Genomic DNA, 22,844 nt, shown 5'->3' on the forward strand with positions numbered 1-22,844 from the left:
TATGGTGGTCAGTGAGTTATGTGCTGTAATTTAGCACCATTTTGTATTGATACATTGAGTATGAGGTTGGGATATGTTCTAATTTGGACCCGTTATTGCTAGCTTAGCTGCTAACTCCACACTTCCAAATTCATTATATCCCCTTTCTTACCCACTACCTCACTTACCCAAATGTAAGTCCTCGGCATATGTCTTGGTCATCAGTTGGTGGGAATGCATATGTACGGTTATAGAGATTTTATTCATGTTAGACTGCATGCATGTTCTTATAGGCCGAGTTAGGTGAGTGTCTTTACTTCTTTCTATCTCCTACTTATATACTCACCCTGTGCCTAAATTGTGTGATGAGCGACCCGTGAGAGTCCGATATTTGTGAGTCTTGCAAGGTTGACGGTTCAGTAGTCTGAAACATTGATTTAACTCGGTTGCACTTACCTATTGCTACTTTGTTAGTTGTTGCATTAAACTGGTTTGGGTGGGTGATTTGTAGCTGATGAGTTGGTCCCGTTCTGTTAGTTGTCTTTAGTTTCATTCATAGTTTGCTTGGGGACAAGCAAAGGTTTGGTTTAGGGAGATTTGATGCATGTATTTTATATAAGGTTTTTACCTCATTTTTACATGCATTTCTGTGTTATTTACGTGGCATCAAGCTACAAATACCCCCGAATAGTGTACTTTGGTTTGTCTTGTATAAATTGCAGGTACGGACCAGAAAGGAGCAAAATTGAGCCTAAACTTGTCCCGTTTGCATGCACTTTTGGAGAATAAGGAATCGGAGCCCGGAATCCATCACTTAGAGATGCGTGAGGTAGCCTCGGAAGGTGCCAAGGAGTTCATATGTGCTAATATAGCTCGATCGACCAGTTTTACTGCACTATTTCGTCGATCGAATGCTTTATCATCAAAGAATCACTCGATCGAGCTGTTCTGTTACTCGATCGAGGTGGCTGATATAAGGAGTGCTCAATCGAACTCCAGTTTCACTCGATCGAGGGGAATTTCAAGATTTGTCCTCGATCGAGTGGTTTCATCTCACTCGATCGAGAGACTTTGTGTTTAATGCGTGTTTTAGCTTATTTTCGTGTTGGGCCTTGTAAATTAGATATAAGCTAGGTTAGTATACGATACACTTACTTCTTCTCCTCTGAGACTTCGATACTCTCTTCTTGCTACTCTGAATATTCTTCCCTTCTCTTAGAACCCTAATTTGGATTGGAATCATTTGTAATTTGTAATTTGTACTTTTACTCTTCTCTTAATCTTAATCCTTTATTGCTCTTTATTGTTTTCTCTTCTTAAATCTATAATTGTTATCTTTCATCTTTCTTTATTCTTGCTATCATGTTTAATCTTTATTGCTTGTGTAAGATTGTTGTTTCTTCAATGATAATGCATAGCTAATTCCCCCTTGCTAAGACATAGGGGAGCCATGATTTTAAGGGGATTGTAAAATAAGTAATTAGGTTTAATGTAAAATTAATCTATGTTGTTAATCGCTACATTTAACTGTTCTTGTCTAATTGAGTCGACGCAATTAGTTAATAAATCGCGGTACACCTTGACCTAGATCGGAAGATTGGAAAGGGTAAGACATGTAGCGAACAATAGGGCACTTTAGTGAGGGCGGAAGCTAAGCTATTAGTGTTTTAGGGCGAACTGATACCGGAAGGAGATATTCATTACTCCGTAGATCAACCTTGCATTGACCTGAGATCTTAGATTGCATTACTTGAGAATCTTGGTGAGCCGACTGTCTTAGCTGCTTTCTCTCTATTTGCTTACTTTCAACCCTTTTACTCTCTTTCTCTCTTTTGACCTTATTAGTTTAGAACAAACATTCAAACCCCCAAAGAACTGGTTACCTCGACAGACTTAGTTAAAGCTGACATTTTCCCATCTCCCTATGGAGATCGACCGTACTTATTGCTAGCTTTTGTTAGTGTATTTAGGTATTTATTTTTGGTACCTGACGACGGTATCACCCGTTTACCCGACACGGTCAACATAACTGTTTAGAAATACTATCCCACTACCTATGTCCGTCAAACATCATCATCATCAGCCACCTTAGTACACAACACACACAGGATCCTCAACGAATCACTAACTTCCTTTTTGAGTTACTGAACGCATACCAACCGTAATGACGACCAACTCGACTATCACTTATACTACTACATCATATTATTCAAACATGCACCAACACGATCACGAGACTATACTTTCATTCATCACCGGCCAACAACTACCACTTACAAAACACACAACACAACGGTCTTATCACAGATTCACAACAACACATGTTCCTGATTTACACCACATATGTTTCATTATACTCGATTACTTTAACCGCACAATACCATTCTGCTAATAACATTGAATTCTCAAGTCATCATAACGAATAACTACTGAAATAAAGTATACAACATGCTATCTCATTCAACAATTGTAAATTCTTACCCAATTGTACCATAACCACTTATGAAGCTATCCAAACAATCATATAAAACTATTCAACCAATCATTCACGTACTTTAAAATACCACCAAAGATATTGTACAATTATAATTACATCATTTTTCTTTGCGACATTACTCTTCCCCTCTTAAAAGGAACTTCGTCCCCGAAGTTCACCGTCAAGCAACTTCCCTGTCCCTCAAACCGATACAGATGATATTACTTGACATTAGTCATAAACTACGAAACGGCATTGACTCACCCTGACATAACCCACTTCTGACATTACATGATTACAACTCATGCAAACATAAAACCACCAAAATTTGGTAGCACACCGCAAGATCTATTATTACAACTTAACAGCAAGGTCCCAATTACTTGTTATACGATCATACCGGACATGCAACAACATCACAAACATAGTATTCCACTTATCCCGTTCGACTTGATCTAGGCTACAAAGTAATACAAATACCACCAAGAATTGTACAATTTGACCAAGATGCACATTCGACTCATGACGGCAACGATACTTTCTTGACATTACACAAACATGACCCACATGACACATATGTATGTGAAATTACGTCAACTTGAACAACAACACCGCACCTTATATTACTTGCCTCAATGTGAATTATCGTTCCAACTAATATACATAGCATTGAAAATGACACCCATAACACGGCCACATGCAATTATATAATCAACGGTGGAGCCAGACAATGTTACTACACACCCACAATAAAATTTAACTTAACAACATTCAAAAATATGATGATTCAAACAAATCTCAACTCGAAAAGTTCCTGTAACAGTGACACTCAATCGAGTTGGTCAGGCACTCGATCGAGCTGGCCTTACTCGATCAAGCTCATCAGCTACTCGATCGAGTAGGCTGAGATCAGATTACTTTTCCAATGTCACACCTGCAGCTATTAGATCGAGTGAGAGGCACTCGATCGAGTTACCACAGGTCGATAAGTCCCTTAAACGTCCAATTAACAATTGAACAAGCATATAAACATGAGTCGGGATGCGCTCCCGACCCTTAAATCCTTCATAACATGTTCAAAACTACTCAAATATGGCCTTATGGCCAACCATACAAACCAAAGGTCCACAAAAGTACCTACCGAAAACCAACGTAATATCCACTACAACCATGAAACAAAGAAGAAAGAAAATGGAGTATATCACTCCTCCTGCTGCTCCTTCATGACCTCATCATCACCGCCACCACCAGAAGTGCCAACTCCTGCCGCATCGTGACCCGCACCACCACCAACACCTGAATCTGCACCCATGCGCCAAGGGGCCAAACAACCATATGGATACGACTGAGGCTCTCCCCAAGTAGACCTCTCCACGCCGAAAGAGTGGAATACCCCAATGTCGTCCCCAACACCCCTCCACCACACAAGTTGCGCCGCCTCAGTCCCAATGCCTTGCACATACGCCATCTCATGGAGGTTCTGGAGCGTCAAGGTCGCTGACACCCCTCTCCGTGAAGTCGCTCACTCGTGTCTCCGGGCTATAAAAAGGATGGTAACCGAGATACTGGTACTGTGGCGGCACTGGCTGCTCCGGCTGTGCTGGCTGAGTCTCAGCCACCCTCTCCCTTACTCGGCGTGGCCCCCTCCCGACTCTAGGCTGGGCATCTTCCGGTCTCACATTCTCCCCCTTCCTCGGCTCGGGCATCACCTGTAGGATCTCAAGGTCAATGAGGTATGTTTGTCTCGCTGGACGCTCCTCCTCCTCCTCATCAGAATCGGCAGCTATAACTGCCAGTCGTAAGGGCTCAGTTGCAGGTCGGTGCTAAGAAGCTGGTAGACGCATCCAACTCATACCCCACACTCTCCATGCCAAACTGCCATCCCCCAAGGTTCCCAACCATTTCTGGTCGAGGAAGTACTCACGGTCCAAGGTAGGTACCGTGCTGGTCAGAGAGTATAGGCCGAGGAGGCCTCAAAGGATGTCAGCCTCTCTGCCAACCGAGTGGCAATGGCACCATAACTCAGGAATCGGGTGTCAGACGAGGCCATAAGGGCTAAACTAGCACACACAAAGGCAGGGGCACTAAAGGTGACAGGCTGTGACCGGGCGGGGTTAAGATAAGACACTAGGAGCATCAATTCATGTGAGTTTAGCTTACTCACATCCTTCCTCTCGTAGAGCAGACATGTCAAAGCACGGAAAAAGATCTTCAAAGTGACATGTTGAATATCATTGATCAACATGTTACTCGAAGTAGGAGCTGGTTTACCGGTGAAGCATGGCATGAGGCTACTAACCCCACACTCAGACGGAATATCACGGAGAGCTCCCTTTGCGGGTTTAGCCAAGCCAAGGTGAGTTGCAAACATATCCATTGTCAACAAAAAACTTGTGTTCATAAGGCGGAACTCAACAGTTTGTTCTACAGCATCGTACTTAAACGAACTCATAAATTCAAGAGTCAAGAAGGCATAAGAGTGCTTACGGAGGTGATATAACCCAGTCATCCCTAAAGTCTCGAAAATGTGCCTAACATCGGTCTCAATCCCCAAGTCAGTCAAAAGGGTCGTGTCTATGCAACGGGTACGTCTCATCTTTCGTTTCTACAAGGCCACAAAATTACCCCTTTGAGTAAAGTCCACAAAGACTATGGACGGGTACTCCGGTACCGCTGGGACCGTAGGTCCACTCCCCTCTCCTACCTCGGGCTCAGTACCCTCCCCCTCTTGCTCTAACGGGTTCCCACGGTTGGTCTCGGCATCTGTTTCAACATATGACTTAAATATACAAACCACATATACTTGAAAAACATGCAAGGCATTCATGTATAATCATAGAAAGGAAAAACTAAGTACACACTTTCACCAACAATCCCAAAATTATAAGCATAGACTCTCAAATTTACTAGCAGACGGTCTCACAGCTGTAAAGATTTTGACATCTAAGGTACCAATTATCATCATCACTGTCACTTATGGAAATCATACTTTCAAAATAACTTCATAAACAACCAAATTTCACAACCATACAAAACGAATTTCGGTTTGGGGCACTTTTAATATGGAGTTTTAAGGCAAATTTTTTTGAGGGAAAATCATCAAAATCAACTCTAAACATGATATGTATAACATATATTACCCAATTTTCAGCCTTTTACATACAAAAGATAACCAAAATTCAAATCAAAATCGCAAACCCTAGAAATTTCGAGTCATATAAACTCCTAATTTGATTCGATTTTTGCATAACCAATGTCAATATTCAATCAAGTGAAGCAACTAGATCATATTACAACAATTACAAACATGATTTGGCACATATAAATCGATTTTTCAGCAATTATCAACATCTTACATGCTTTTAATTAATCAAAAACATCAAAATAGGATAAATATTCATACCTTGATTGATTAGTAGGCAAAGGAACGAATTAAGCAAGGGGAAAACGCAAGATTCAAGCACAACAATCACCAAGTTGAAAGCACAAAAGAAAGATTTAGAAGGTTAGGGTTTTGATTAAATGACGAATGAAGAAGAAAAGAATTAGGGAAAGAGATATAAGTTCCCGTGTTCAACGGTACTGTAGCGACTTACTCGATCGAGTGGCCTCCACTCGATCGAGGTGGAGCTACTCGGTCGATTTTTCGCAGGAAATTCCAACTTTTTCGACATAATAGCTTCCTAACTAGATCGAATGAGGTCTACTCGGTCTAGTAGGCACTCGTACTCGATCAAGTAAGGCTAGGTATATGATCAGAAATATAAGATTAACTAAAGATTCCTGCAAAACAGCAACGCGTGTCGATTCCAAAATGAATTTGGAAATCGTCACAGATTATTATACTCATTCACGATGAATTACTATCACACAAATACAACGTATCGAACTAACAAACCTATCACTTGGTGCAACCCATTTAACTTCATTCTATGACAACATTACGCAACCAACTGGCTGCACTATTAGCTTTCTCATGTATACATTCAACACACTTCTTTTCACCTATGATCATACAATCGTGACTACAACAAAATAACTTCTAATCACGTCGCTCAAAACATACGTCTAACATGTATCATTCCTTATCATTCAAGCGTACTAACAGTCTAACCATGACACACAACAATTATCAAGTAGCTTACTCAACTTAATTACACCACATTGCGGAAGCATTCAACCATTCATCTATCACATCCTCCAAGTACTACTTGGACCGCTGCTACGTCTCATTCAAAACTTACTAATTACCATCATTACCACATACCATACTCACAATTTCTTTCATGTCAAGTACTAATACCAACTATTTGGAATAAACATTACCAACACCACATCATACACGTTGTCACGTATTATAAACATATCAACACTTCCATTGCTACTCAACTATAGATTCTCACAGTCCTAATCACAATTATACACACTAGCATCCATGAAGACTCCACCACAAACATCCCTACATCACTATTATACACACTAGGCATATAATTCCCGACTCGATATTCCCATAACTGGGGACTGGCTTAAGCATAATGGGGCCATGATTTTTGAAATGAGGGCGCCTACTCACCCAAAATCAAGCACCAGCTGGGGCTCCCAATACACATACACCAGTTCATTTTTATTAGACTCACTACGTTCATTAGGCTCATTTGTTACAGGTTCCAAAATCGTCACACTGATACCACTTTGTGACACCCCCATATACAAAACAGCCTTAACAAGACCTTCCCTAGCATATAAGGGCGTCACCACCTCGGTTGCCCGAGGACAGTAATAATCAAATGTCGATAAAAGAACAATTAAGTTACATTACAGTGATTAACAAACTAAGATATACAAAGGTACAACTCGGACTACTATCAACTATGTGATCTACACTTCTGTCATGACTCGTGAAAGACGCATCCCGCCAAGTATCCAACTATCATCCAAGACATCACCTGCTAAGACTGACTGCTCACCATAAGGGATCACGGCAGACACAACAGAAACAAACAAGAAGACAGAACCACACAAGGTCATTAACTGAAGAGACACACCAACCACTGACATAACAATACAGACACAACAGCACACACACCAGCCACATCTCCACCAATCAATCATCGTCACCGACTGTCCACTGGACCAGCCCTGCCAGTGGGGGACCGCAGCCGTTCCCACCTAAGCCCCGCTCATCATACCGAGCCATAACCCTGTCCGATTAATGTGCACATCCCCTCCCGTGGCGGGTTCCACGGAGGGCAAAACTAGGGCGTGAAGTCACTCCCGCAAGTGACTCCACTCAGCCGAGGACGCACCTCGAGAACCAGAGACAAACAACATAATCAGCTGTACCACAACAACGACAACGAAATAATACAATACCAACCAACTATCATAATCAGACCACCACACCGACACTACAGCAATCAAATCACATCAAAAGATACTCTAGACATTCAACAGTACTGAGTAGGCAAACCTAGCTTTAGCGCACCGCAGCGATTCCACTTCCGATCACAAGATGGCAAACCGCCACGCAACACATGTATACAAACAATACAATCATCTATCACAACCACTACAACCCTAACTGGAAACAACGACGACATGATGATGACGATGACATACCTACGCATAACAATCCGGCGACAAGACCTCTACCCGACTCAAGTAAACCATCCTCATGGCATAAGCATCCTCAAGGACCCCAAAGGAAGGAACTATGGTGAAGGAAAGGTGAAGAGATGACGTTTAGGTCTTGGGAAGAGGCGGAAATGATTTGTGGTTATACGAAACACGATATATAAATCCTCGTTGTAAAGACACTACTCGATCGAGTAACTAACTTACTCGATCGAGTGGCCCATACTCAATCGAGCCTCCAAGCTACTCGATCGAGTGGCCTCGACTAAATCGAGTACCACACACCCAAAGCTTACTATGTCACAAGACATCGCTCGTCAGGTTTCCCAAAGGCCAAGACATGTCACTAAGGTCGGTCAACGTCAGTCAACGGGTCCCTAGAAGGACGGGTATTACATAAAACACTTCCATAAGTAATTCAAAACCCCAGTTACCTCGATGCAGACGGGACGCTTTGATGCAGTGGGGGTAGTATTCTTCTTCTATCAGTAATTCAACAACGAATATTTGGCTCGTAAGACTATCTTCCCTCCGTCAACTCCAAGCTTTGCACCAGTGACTAACCAATGGCCGGGAGAATCTTGTGGGCCCTGTAACATCTCGGTTGAATCTACTAGTTTCATGAGCTTTGCTGCACTTCCGGAACCATCTGATTTCTTATCACTTGAGCTCTCGGCATTTTGTTTCTGCAAGTTCACCGGGCTATGATCCCAAACGGATCTTCTTATGGTACACCCAGGTACCTTTTAGAAAAGGAGCTTTCGATACAACACGCTTTTAGCACCAAAATCCCAGACCCCGAGTTGAGCTCCTGTTACTATATGTACAACGAAGAGATCCTCAATGCAAGTTTCTTTATGTTCTATTGGAGCCATCCTCACATGAGATAAATGCTTCCATTTGATCGGTTCAAACCAACGGCTATCTTGTTCCTCGGGACCTTGCCATTTTTGGGCACCAATGGCCATATGGGCATCCCAATGAGGCTGTAGAATTTTCGGGAGTGAAACTAGGTGTTGGAGATGATTTGCAAGGTGGTTTTGCTTGCTGCCTTCTAGGCTAAGCCTCAAACCTGTAACTGGCTTACGTCCGACTGTCACCTACAAGATTGAATATGGTTAAATTATAAAATACGAAGCCATATAAAATCTGTGTAATTAAGTTGAGAAAAAAATTCTGAAGGGATTAGACTTGTTCTTTCCATGGTATATTGTTTATCAAAAGCCCTTCGTGGCTTCGTCATAGAAAGTTTTAATTGACGCGTACGTAAATCACCTAATCAAAAACTCTGTCATAACAAGCTTCTTTTCTATTTGAATTGCCCTAGTTTCTTATGCACCAATATTAATCGGATAAGTATGTTGAGCATTAATTAAAGTTGGCCATAGTTATATGTATTATTTTAGAATACAAACTATAAGGATAGAACTATAGAAGAGACATGTTAAGCACAAAGAAAATGAGCAAGATTCAGACTTGGAGCAATTCCGTTGAATCAGTCAAGAAAGAAAAGTAGGACAATTCCAGAGAATAGGAGGGAGTAATAAACTGCCTACGAGTACAAAGTAATCAGGAAAAGGATGAAAGTTACATGTTCATGACTGATGTAAAGCTTGAGACCCATCAAGCTGAATTGTAGGGATTGGCAAACCGGTTCTTTTCTCTGCAGAAGACTCTGTTCAGGTTCCCAAGCTCGAGCTATTTGGAACTCTAAGAATTATTGAAGATCTTCGAGAGGTGGCTTGTCTAGCAAACAGCAAAAATTCAAGTCAATGAGCAGATTTCGTAAAGTAAAGTATTCCTCCTTCCAGCAAGAATAAGAAGGCATCTTGACCTTCAACCAAATTAACCAGACTCCTGCTACAGAGATCTATAAAAGACTAAGAGCGACTTTAATCGTTCAACGTAGTTGTCATATTAAGTTTTTCTTAAACAACCCTGTCCCAAGGGTATTAGGGTGTTGTACAAGTTAATTTTATCACACAATTTTCTTCTTTTTCCAATTTTGTGGAATGTGAAATTACATAAAATGGCCAACTATAGCTTTTATTGTTACATAGTAGCCATTCAATGGATTCTCTATGCATTTATTATTATGGATCACTAGAGGACGTTTTCGAATTTACAACAGTTCACTTGACGGTGTTCGTCAAAAAGCAGACCTCATATTAGACCTCATAATCTCATATGAGCAAATAGCAAACAAATGATACTATAATATCTTTGCCAAGACAATATAGCAAGCAAAAATGTATAGACAACATGACATTAAGCAGAAGTTTAAGTAGATAAAGGTAAGACCTTACACTTCAAGTACAGATCCATAGCATGAGCAAGATGGTTTACACCGGACACTTCTTGAAGAAGAGAGACAATAGGGACAAATGTCAAATCGATGATATCTGGTGCTAAGTTTACGGTCTCTGTCAATTTGGCAAGACTCTATTCTAGATCATCCCCACCTCTCCTTCTGAAAATAACAGTTACATCCTGCATGACAAAAAAAAAATCACTTCTTACATTAACATTCACTTCTCTTAAGTTTGCTAAACAAACTTGCTAAAAAAACACACAATCCCTCCCCCGCCATAACTGTTGCCACCACCACCACGTGGACCACGGCCGCGTCCCCTGCCTCTGCCATTAGGACTGTAGTACTTCTCTCCATGAGCTGGCTTTAAAAACTCATTGATGCTGACAGGCTGCAAATACACCCAAACAGTATAATTACAACCTTAAACTTTTTGTGCACAGAATTTGAATGAGAGATTATTGCACATGGGACCAATTCATCAGCTATAATTGTGTATAAATCGGTATTTAAGTAGGGTCTCATATGATATAAGATGGTCTCATACAAGACTCCAAGCATATCCCCTACCTTACATAATGGAAAGGGAAACAAGATGCAAATGACAGTAATAAAAGTTGCATATGTTGGACCTTTTAAATCACTCACTCTTTACTTCGAGAAATTTACAGGTGAGGTTCGATAGATGAATGGATCAAGTACTACCGGCGTTTGAATTGTAGTTCATATTTGAGCAGATGGTTTGATTTCCTGGTTAAACCACCACTGGAAAGAGAATTACTCGAAACTAATGGGAGTCGAAAAATGATGAAGTAAAAAATGATAAAAAAAAAATGGATCAAGTACTACCTGCGTTTGAATTGTAGTTCGTCGAAAATAATGTTGCCTTCTAGTTTCACAATACAAGGTCTAGGATACACAAAAAAAAAAGGAGCAAAATAGGTGATTTCGACCATTTATGACCATGTTTCATAATATTGCCTTTTAGTTTCACAATGTAAGCTTCAGGATTCACAAAACAAGGTATATGATTCACAAAATATGAAAAAGAGCAAAATAAGAGATTTCGACCATTTTATGACCCAATTTTACAATATTGCCTTTTAGTTTCACAAAACAAGCTCTAGGATTCACAAAATAGGGTATAAGATTCACAAAATAAGAAAAGGAGAAAAATAGGTGATTTTGATCATTTATAACCAAGTTTCAAAATATTGTCTTCTAGTTTCACATAACAAGCTTTAGGATTCACAAAATTGGGCATAAGATTCACAAAATAAGAAAAGGAGCAAAATAGGTGATTTCGACCATTTATGACCAAGTTTCACAACATTGTCTTCTAACATTCACAATATAAGCTCTAAGATTCACAAAATAAGGTCTAGGATTCACAATAAAAAAAATGATCAAATTTTTCACAATATTGTCTTCTAGCTTTACAAAACAAGTTCTAGGATTCACAAAACAAAGTCTAGGATTCACTAAATCAGATCCTAAGTTTCACAAAAGCATGTCTAATTTTCAATAAATTAGGCCTTAGATTCACAACTAAACAAAGATATATCCATCATAAACTTTTCACCGTGATGGAGCGACTATTAAAAGGTTCACAAAATTAGGTCTAAGTTTCACAAAATAAAGTCCTAGATTCACATTTCATAACTAAACAGACATATATGCATCATATGATTAACCTTTCACCGTGACGGAGCGCCTATTTTAAGGTTCACCAAATCAGGTCTAAGTTTCACAAAATCAGGCCCTAGATTCACATTTCACAACAAAACAAACATATACACATCATACATTCTAATAATCATAAAATTGTTCAGGATATCTACTTTCGCTATAGTAACATCCTAACAAAATCAGTAGCAGCATTATCATAATCATCACAATATCAAAATTGCGAGGTTAAGATCAAAATCGAGCCTTATATTAAGGAAATCGCTCAATTTTAATTTGATAAAATTTGAAACTTATATTTAGGAAATCGCTCAATTTTGATCAATTGAGCCTTATATCATCAATTTATTAGTGAATTAACAAAATTATATGAATATGCTTAATTTTGATCAAAATTATGAAATTACCTGGAAATTAATCAAAATCTTCTTCTGAAATTGCTTGAATGGCGTTGTTGTATGTTGTTTTGATAAAATGTATGAACAATTTTCCAGGAAATCGTTGCAATTGTTGTTGTTGATTCGAATTTTTAAGGAAATCGCCGAAATCTATGAACAATTTTCTAGGAAAACGAGATATCGTGATGTTGTGTTCGTTGTTATATTTTGATGGAGAGAGAGAGAGAGAGGGGGGTAAGTATTGGGCTGTTTATTGTTTATTTTAGATAGACAAAATATTTTGATCAAATGAAAAGTTAGGAATGACCCCAAATTTTCAGCCCAAATTAAATCAGTCCGCCCAAGTTAGGAAGAATCAGTCCACCCCAAGTTTACTGAAGGAATTTGGTGAGGCCGACCGCCTCGCCATAATTAACGGCCTCACCGGATCCGGTCTCTAGAGGCAAGATCCGGTGAGTCCACCTATATTTTTGAGTTCCATTAGTCCACTTATGTATCACACGATGTAAACAAGAATATCATGAATTGAATAAACAAGACAAAGTTGTGAAAAAAAACATGTGATATAACACGAGAAAGAAGTTGTACTAGGCCGCCTTTGTTGGAAAGAGCGCAGTAGTTCCCCACCAAAATATTGCCGGCAATAGTTTGTCGGAAAACCTCGACACCAACGACATCAGCTATTATTTCTTCGGTTTCCTGAAAAGAAAGGTAGAGCACGATCATTCACAAGTTCTGGTCTCAAATGATGAGCAAATGATAGATAGCTCATGAATAAGATTTACATGAGCTAGCCACAACGGTACTTGAAAAGTGAAAACCCAAAATGATGAGTCCATATGTTACTTAAAGACGATTAGAACGGTCCAACATGAGTACGATGTACGTGTCTAAGTGTCATATTCTGGTTATTTAGGGAGAACTTATCATGCTTTAGTTTAAAAATTGAGGAATACAATAGCACACCAATGTTGCAACTCGCAATGTCAACTGCCGTCCACACGTACACAAAGTAATACGAACAAAAAAGGATCAATCATCATAAGGTCTGGATCAGAGGGGAACAATAAACTCAGCTGAAACTTAGTCATCTAAAGAGGCTGCATTCTAAGAAGCTAAATTGATAAGGTATAGATCACTATCAATTTTTCTTTTTAAAGTACGATGCATTTCGTAATTACCACTAAAACGCGATCTACATCAGTTCCAAATGAGTTTGGTGTCGGCATGGATTATTATGACAAATTTATTGCTATTAATTTAGGAGATTTAATCAGTGTTCAGTATTCAATTTAGACATCTTTTTTTGCCATAAAGATTTAATGACAATTGCGTGGGTTCCATTCTCTTGAATACAATATTCAGTTGATTACTTCATGGAGCTTCTTAGAATGCAGCCTCTTTAGATGACTAAGTTTATGTGAAAATAGATCTTATTGTGATCTCAATTCAGCTTTGCTTTTTAATTATTTAGAAAACGTATCGCAGGTTCAGTGGTGTGATATTATATAGTATAACCCGTGATATTGTTTAGTACAACTAGTGGTATTGTTTTTTGTTAGGTGTGATATTATTTTGTATAACTTGTGATTAGACCTGTCAAACGGGTCGGGCGGGTCGGGTCATACGTGTCGGGTCAGAATACGGGTTGGGTCAGATACGGGTCGGGTTATACGGGTCACGGGTCCGGTTAGGGTCAGAATACAGGTCAAGAAATAATTTCTAACGTCTTTTTTAAACGATTTTTTTAATTAAAAAAATATTTTTTAAAATATAAAACATATTTAAAATTAATATTTTAATCATATTCAACGTTTACATTAATTATATTGACATAATTATTAAAATAAACTTTTTTTAATAATTATTTTATTATTAAATATTATAAAAGTTATATAAAATTAACTTTTTAGTTGTTTTTGTAATTTGAAGTAATAAAAAAAATATATTTTTAACTATTTTTTCAAATATAATATATTAATATTAATATTTTTAATAAAATTCTTGATTTACCTTTGACCCAATGGGTCGACCCGTTCGGGTCGGGTCTCGACCCTAAAATAACGGGTCATTTCGGGTTCGGGTCAAACAGGTCGCGGGTCAAAAAAACCGGGTCTGTAACCCTAAAAAACGGGTCGGGTCGAGTTTTGACAAGTCTACTTGTGATACTCTTTTACTGGACTCACAGAATCAAATACAATATCACAGGTTATACTAAACACTATCACAACTCAGACTTTAAGAAAAAAAAAATCCATCAAATTTTTTTTTTTTATTCTTAAAAAAAATCGTGATATGTTTGTGTAGAGCGTGTGATACATAAGTGGACTCACGGGACTCAAAAACATAGGGTGGACTCATATATATATATATATATATATATATATATATATATATATATATATATATATATATATATATATATATATATATATATAGTAATAAGATCAAATGAGTCCTCCTCTTACATGTGAGTCCATAAGTCCCATTATGGGCTATTGGATCTTGGAAATGGAAGGCTAAGATGAGAACAAAAAAATTAAGGTTAATGCTCTAATTTTGCCATCTTCCTCTAATTTTCTCATTAACTACATTAATCCTCCTCATCTTCCATTCATCATCTCATTATCACATCTCCTCATTCTCTCTCTATATTTCACTTCTCCATATTCTCTCCAAAAAAAACCAAGAAAAAAAAACCCAAAAAATCAAACAAATAAAAAACCCAAAAAAATTCAAATAAATCATTTATTCATCTATTTCTCATTCACCATCCACCTACCACCACCCACCGGAAACTACCACAGTCACCAACCGCCACCGCCGCCACCACCACCGTCGCCGCCTCCACCGCCGCCACGACGTCATTTTTTTTAAAAAAAAAAAACATTGATGTTTTAATTTTAATCTTGGTGTTGTTTTAATTTTTTTTAGTTGATTATAGTTTGATTTTAGTACTAAATCTATTAATTATGAAATCTCATTGTTTACTTTTTTTTCACGAGATCTTTGATTTGTTTTACCATTTTTCAGTTTTGATTTTTTAAATCTCATTTTTTTACTTTTTTTCTTGATATTGCTTTGTTAATATCCGTCTTGTTATAAATATTTGCCAATTTTCGTATTTAAAATTTTGTCTTGGTATTGTGTGATTTAGGATCTATTAAACTTACTTTTTCGGTTAAAATTACACTTTTTCGATTAAAATTACACTTTTTACCGTTAAAATTACACATTTTTCCGTTAAAATTACACTTTTTTCGGTTAAAATCACAGTTTTTTTCCTGTTAAAATTACACTTTTTTCCGTTAAAATTACACTTTTTTCTGTTATTTTTCCGTTAAAATTACACTTTTTTCTGTTAAAATTACACTTTTTCCTATTAAAATTACACTTTTTTTCCTTTAAAATTACACTTGTCTTCATTAAAGTTACATTTATCTCTATTATTAAAGTTACACTTATCTCTACTAAGGTTACCCTCTCAATGACTAAAGTTACGCTTTTGAACTAAAGTTAGAACAATTTGGATTGAAGTTACACAAATTTGGACTAAAATTACACAATTTGGACTAAAGATACACAAATTTGGACTATAGTTATACAATTTGGACTAAAATTACACTTTTGTGGACTAAAATTACACTTTTGTAGACTAAAGTTACACATTTGTGGATTAAAGTTACACATTTGTGGACTAAAATTACACTTTTTTGGACTAAAATTACACTTTTATGGACTAAAATTACACTCATAAAATGATAAAAGATATACACTATCAATGTACTAAAGCTACACTTTAGTGGACAATGATTGAAATTGCACAATATCAATGACTCGAAATAAAAGAATTGTGTAACTTTAGTCCAAATTTAGTCGGAAATAGTGTATTTTTAGTCCAAATTTAGTCGTAAATAGTGTATTTTTAGTCCAAATTTTGTAATTTCAGTCCAAATTTGTGTAATTTTAGTCCAAATTTGTGTAATTTTAGTCCAAATTGTATAACTTTAGTCCAAATTTGTGTACTTTTAGTCCAAATTTGTGTAACGACTGTCTAAATTTGTCTAACTTTAGTCCAAGAATGTAACTTTAGTCATTGAGAGTGTAACTTTAGTCATCGAGAAGGTAACCTTAGTAGAGATAAGTGTAATTTTAACAGAAAAAAATGTAATTGCAACAAAAAAAAGTGTAATTTTAACAGGAAAACGTGTAATTGTAACATAATTGAGTGTAATTTTAACAGAAAAAGTGTAATTGTAACAATAAAAAAGTGTAATTATAACAGAAATAAGTGTAATTTTAACAGGAAAAAGTGTAATTATAACAGAAATAAGTGTAATTTTAACCAAAAAAAATTGTAATTTTAACAACAAAAAAGTGTAACTTTAATGTTTGAAGGTTGTGCAAATTTTTTTTTTTAACAAGATCTATAATTTTAGCACAAAATAATATGTAATTACAAAAATAAAAAAACCAAAATAAATACCAACCATACTAGATCTAAAATAATAAAAAACCGAAATAAAATAAAAATCGGAAAGAAGAAATAAGTGTAATTGTAATAGAAAAAATTGTAATTTTAACAGGAAAAAGTGTAATTATAACAGAAATAGGTGTAATTTTAACCAAAAAAAAGTGTAATTTTAACAACAAAAAAGTGTAACTTTAATGTTTGAAGGTTGTGCAATTTTTTTTAACAAGATCTATAATTTTAGCACAAAATAATATGTAATTACAAAAATAAAAATAAAATAAAAATAAATACCAACCATACTAGATCTAAAATAATAAAAAACCGAAATCAAAAAAATCAAAAAAACGAAATCAAAAAAATAAAAAAAAAATCATAAATACCAACCATACTAGATCTAAACGGTTTTAATAATAACAATGAAAAAACCCGAAATAATATGAAAATCGATTTTAATAATAACAACGAAATAAAAAACGAGATCTAAACGGAAGAGAAAAAAATAAACAAAAAATACGAAATCTGTAAAAAAAATAAATAAATAAATAAAAAATAAATAAATAAAAACAGATCCGAAAAGAGTAAAAAAAACAGATCCGGGTGGTTGTTAGGGTGGAGGCCGTGTGGTGTGGTGGCAGTGGGGTGTAGGTGGAGGCTGTGGGGTGGAGGCCGTCGGTGGAGGCCGTCGGTGGAGGAGTAGGAAGAGTGATTGGTGGATGGCGGCCGTGGGTGGAGGCAGCGGGCTGTTTGTTGGGTTGGGAAGAAGTGGTGGGGTGGTTGGGTTGGTGAACCTGGTGAGGATGAGAGTTGGGTTTTTTGAGTTGGTTTTTTTTTTTTTTTGGTTTTTATTTTGTTGGGAATTTTAGAGAGTATGTGGTGTAGAGAGAAATTTGGAGGTGGTTAATGAGAGGAGGATATTAAGATAGGTGAGTGTTTAAGGAAGGTTGAAGGATTAAGCCTTAAGGGAGGTAATTAGACTAGATTGATTTGTGGCCATCCATTGAGATGTAATCTCATCCCTTCATTCTTCATCCAAGGGCCCCCTTATAAGGACTTAAGGACTCAATAGATGTAAGGGACTTAGGAGAGCTTCACTATATATATATATATATATATATATATATATATATATATATATTCGGGATCCTATGAGAACCAACTAAATAATAAGAACTGTGAGAACCACTCACAGCCCTTGATCAAATACACAATGAACGACGAGATAAACCCATCTAACTTGGAAAAATCTCGCACAACTAACCCCTTCCCCCCCAAACCATTCTAATCACCTCATTTTACTGAAACATATTCTCACTCATCTTTTATTTTTCTCTCTCTACGATTATCACCGTTTTTCCCTTTCATGTCAGACCACCGTTGTCACCTGCCTACGACGACGACATGAATTGACGACGATACAACTACTCCTGCCCAAGTAGTCACTCTTGCTGGATTGTTTCTAATTTAGGTAATTATTTTCCCTAAATTTTACCTAATTCAAAGTAATCGAACCCTAATTCGTCTTTTGGTAATTATTTTCCCTAAATCTTGTTGAAAATCCTTCATTTCGCTTAGTCGATCATACAATTTGTCTTTTGGTTTCGAATATTACCCGAATGCTTTGTGACATTTTCATGTAGTCGCGCAAAAAAGTGAATCATGCGGAAATCACCGAGAAAGACTTATTGTTTCTGGTATATAACTTCTCATATTACGAACTCTTTCCATTATTTATTTTATAAATTTTTGTTTAAAATTAGTTGTTGATGAGTTTTATGCTCAAAAATTGTTGAATTTTTGATTACATACTTTTCTACAGTTTATAATAGTTCGAAAACTCATTAATTAACAAGTTATTTTTTGCTTATTAAATGTCGCTTATTGTGTTTCCTGCGTTGGGGTTGATGTTTTGTCGTTAATTAGGCTGGATTGTATCGATTTGTTGCTAAAATTGTTTGTCTATCGAGTTTAACCATTGTAGATTTAGCATAGGCGATGTGTTTTGAGCTATTAAACATGTCAATATGCTTATATTCGTTCGGTTTTGGAATTTTAGGTTCAAAATTCTCATTACATTTCGTAACTATTTTGATTTTTCCTCTTTTGTAGCTATTTTCTAAATTATTTATGGTAAAAATTTCTCATTAAATTTCAGAACTTTTCTTTTTGAGCCAAGACCTAGGTGGACATTAGCATAGTCTCATAGGTTAGTTGCTGGTTTTTTTTCCTGGTTTTTTTAGTTTTCTTTATTCTGTGCTCCAATGCTGCATAACTGCCTTAAAATTGCTTTAATGCAGCTAAGTTTCTTTTATGTTTTTTGTGCTTGTGTTTTTATTGTATAACAGTTTGTGCTTCTGTTTTTATCGTCTTAAAATCTCAATCTCACTCAAATTATTGATAGATATGAGGCGAAAGACTGTTGCGTTCAAGAAAAAAATAAAAACCACCATTGAAAGGAGATGAGTCCATCAAAGATTATTTTTCACCAAAATAAATAAATGCATTGAATAAGAAAACCATGAATGGTAAGGGTTTAGGGTTAAATAGTCTTATCATTGCATAAAGTAGACTTATAGATGCATGAAAAAGCGATATATGTGCATTAAAAAACATTGTACATGCATGAAATATGTAAAATCTGCATTGTTTCGTCTTTTTTTTTTTTGTATTTGATCCCTATTTAATTGAATGACTGCTTGTGTTTTTTGTTTTTTATCCCTGATCCAATAATAATGGGATCGTAGTATCAGAGCATGGGTGCCACAGGTTTGTGCTTTATTTTCCTGGTGCTTATATGTTGTAATTGACTAATTCAACCCTTGAATCACTTATCCCAATAACAATGGTTAGGGTTTGAGGTGCAATAGACTTATCAATGCATGAAAAAGCAATATATGTGCATCAAAGAACCGTGTATATGCATGAAATAAGTGAAATAAATATTGGGTAGCCGGAAAAGTACTTAGTTGCCCCCTTTGAGGTATTTGGCCAGTTAATAGATTATTAGACAAACCAATCTCCACCAAAAATGAGAGATTTGAAAATGAATCTGGAATTTGTCCCTGTAGCCGAGGCTGGACTTCACCAGTGAGATTATTAGTCTTCAAATCAAGCCAAACTAAGTTTCTGCAATTACCCAGTTCTATCAGTATTTCACCCGTAAAGTTATTGTCGTCTGGGCTAACAACATTGTACTAGGAGTTCTAATTTCAATATCAAGCATTTGCATTTTAACCTTATATGTGCATGAAATAAGGTTCTATGTGGATGAAATAATGTTCTATGTGCATGGAATAAGTATTAAATGGGCATGAAATAAGGTTTTATGTGCATGACATAAAGTTCTATGTGCATGAAATAAGGTTCTATGTGCATTAAAAAGTTCTTCAATAACATCAGTTTGTTATCTTATGATACTAATTCTTGTTGGGTAAAGACATTAATTTTAATTCTATGTGCATAAAATAAGGTTCTATGTGCATGAAATAGGGTTTTATATGCATGAAATAAGGTTCTATGTGCATTAAACCTGTTCCGATAATAAGGGAATTTGCTTTGTTCAATAAACATATGATACGCTCGTTATTTGATACTCGGATTTTTTTAGCGTATTTTAAAGGCTATTAGCTCAATGGTAGAGCAATGTGCAAATTTTGCATAAAGGTATGGGTTCGAGTCCCATATAGCCTATTAGATGCATGAAAAAGCAACCTATGTGCATTAAACAACCCTGTACATGCATGAAAAAGTGTCCAATTTCCTCATCTTTTTTTGTCTTTAGATCCTTGATAAGAAGTGGAAATAGGATTACCAATTACATTATTTCATTCTTAGAATAAAAGAAAGATTTGGTATTTCATAGCCAATATGAGAGTCGAACCCACCTCGTGTGCATTGCACAATGCTCTTCCATTTGAGCTAATTGACTTTCAATATAAGTAAAACATAAACATTCATAATGTAGAGAACAGGCGATACTGACATGGTACTAACACCCTTGGTATATGTCGTCCATTTCAGCCAGTTCTACAACAAATAGCAGTCCCTTACATAACTTATTTAAGAGAGCTTTTGTGAGTCAATGTAATTATTAGACCTAAAACAAAGTTTCAGAGATACTTATCAAGAATACTGGTTTTGAAATTGATCTCATTAGACCCATCAACATATTTATCAGCAGTCCATTTCTAGCCGCCTTAACATCTCTACCAATTGGTGGAGATGAAACTTTACGGAAGTTTATGCCTCAAACAAATGGTGTTAGAGATTATATTCCATTTCTTATAGAAAAGATCTTGAATCCTTTGATTGTTTTTCACTTTAGCATTCATTTAAGATGACAAATATGTGCTGAAAAATTGTATTCAGGTTGGTGCAGGGATTTTGGCTATTCCTGCCGTGATCCAAGTATCCGGGTTTCTTGCCTCTACAATTGCCTGCATTGGATGTTGGGCATACATGGTAAGGACCATATTCTATGTTGAGATCCTATCTCGGCTAAAATTCTTCCTAAACCCTAACCCAAATCAAACCGATACCTAAAACTACCATACCCAAACCCAATCCAAACGATCCAATTGCCAGGTATACCAACCCACCCACACTATAGCCAATCAAGACACAGAAAACAGACACCGCAGGGTTCTAATGATCTAAGCTTGCACAGAGAATGAATGAGATGACAGCTTTCCAAAGCAACAGCATTGCAATCAATGGCAATTGAAGAATATATGATCATGAACTCCCTTCGTTCCAATCATTTATTTACTTTTGATTAAAATACGAATACGAAAAAGGTAAATAAATGATTGGGACGGATGACGGATCAAATGGTTGGTGATTTCAACTATTCAGCACAAAGAACACGGAATTGATACATCATCTAAACATCAAGCTAATAATTCAAATTAAATAAATCAAAATATAACAAAATAAAGGGAGATCAATGCAAATCATACAGAAATAAATCAATAATTGAAGATTATATATTGGAAAAAAGAGATCTTACTTTTCCACCAATAATAAGCCAGCAATCTTTCGTAACATTGTGCTTTGATACATCCTCAAAGGTAAGAACTTTACGATCTGCTGACATTTTCTGATGCTGCTAATCAAAAATTAAAAAGATGGTAAAAAAATTATTAAAAATAATTAAAGGTAGAATTAAACAAGAACCCAGATGATAAAATACTAATAAAATGCAGAAAATATAGGAAAGATTGAATCTTTGAAGATTGTGTTCTTATCACATTAAGGAGTAACACCACTGTTCTTATCTCTATCTCAGCAATTGTGTTCCATTATTTTGTGTGGTTGATCATGTATAGAAACCAACACATGCTATGAACAATGCAGGTAGTGACTGGCTTGTATATTGCTGAAGTTAATACATGTAAGTAAACACCAAGTATTTGAGTATTATCCTCGACTGTGGAAGAGATACATATGATATAACTTCTGCCAAAAAATTCCACAGGCTAGTCATACTATGTTGGATTCTAACGATTATCTGCTGGATGTTATTTGGAACCTACTTCGTCATTGAAAGGTAAGCATTGTGGCTCTTGACAGTCAGTGGCTTAATGGCTTTCAGTCTCCCAATCATTGTTTCCTTATAAAAAAAAGCTCTTGCCAACAATGACTCGACATAATTGGAGTCGAGCCAAAGCGACCTCAGAACTCGCACATCTCCAGTATGTGCATCTCCATTTGCAAAGAAAAACGAAAGCAAGCTAGCAGATTTAACACCTAAATCAGCATCAAATTCTACTCGGATAAGGCCTGAAATTTTCGCCCTATAATAGACTCAATTCGCTACCAGAAAATGAGAGTAACATCCTCTGAAAGTCGACCATAACTTGAACTAATTGAACCCAAAGAAAGAATTTC

General features: G+C 36.4%; 1 pseudogene; it reads right to left on the reverse strand.

Annotated features, from left to right (window-relative positions):
• Nucleotides 1-8,545: 8,545 nt before the first annotated feature.
• LOC141615165 (MACPF domain-containing protein CAD1-like) lies at nt 8,546-10,698 on the reverse strand (annotated as a pseudogene).
• Between the last annotated feature and the right edge of the window lie 12,146 nt (nt 10,699-22,844).

Source organism: Silene latifolia, chromosome 11 (genome assembly GCF_048544455.1).
Source record: "Silene latifolia isolate original U9 population chromosome 11, ASM4854445v1, whole genome shotgun sequence".
Taxonomy (NCBI): Eukaryota; Viridiplantae; Streptophyta; class Magnoliopsida; order Caryophyllales; family Caryophyllaceae; genus Silene; species Silene latifolia.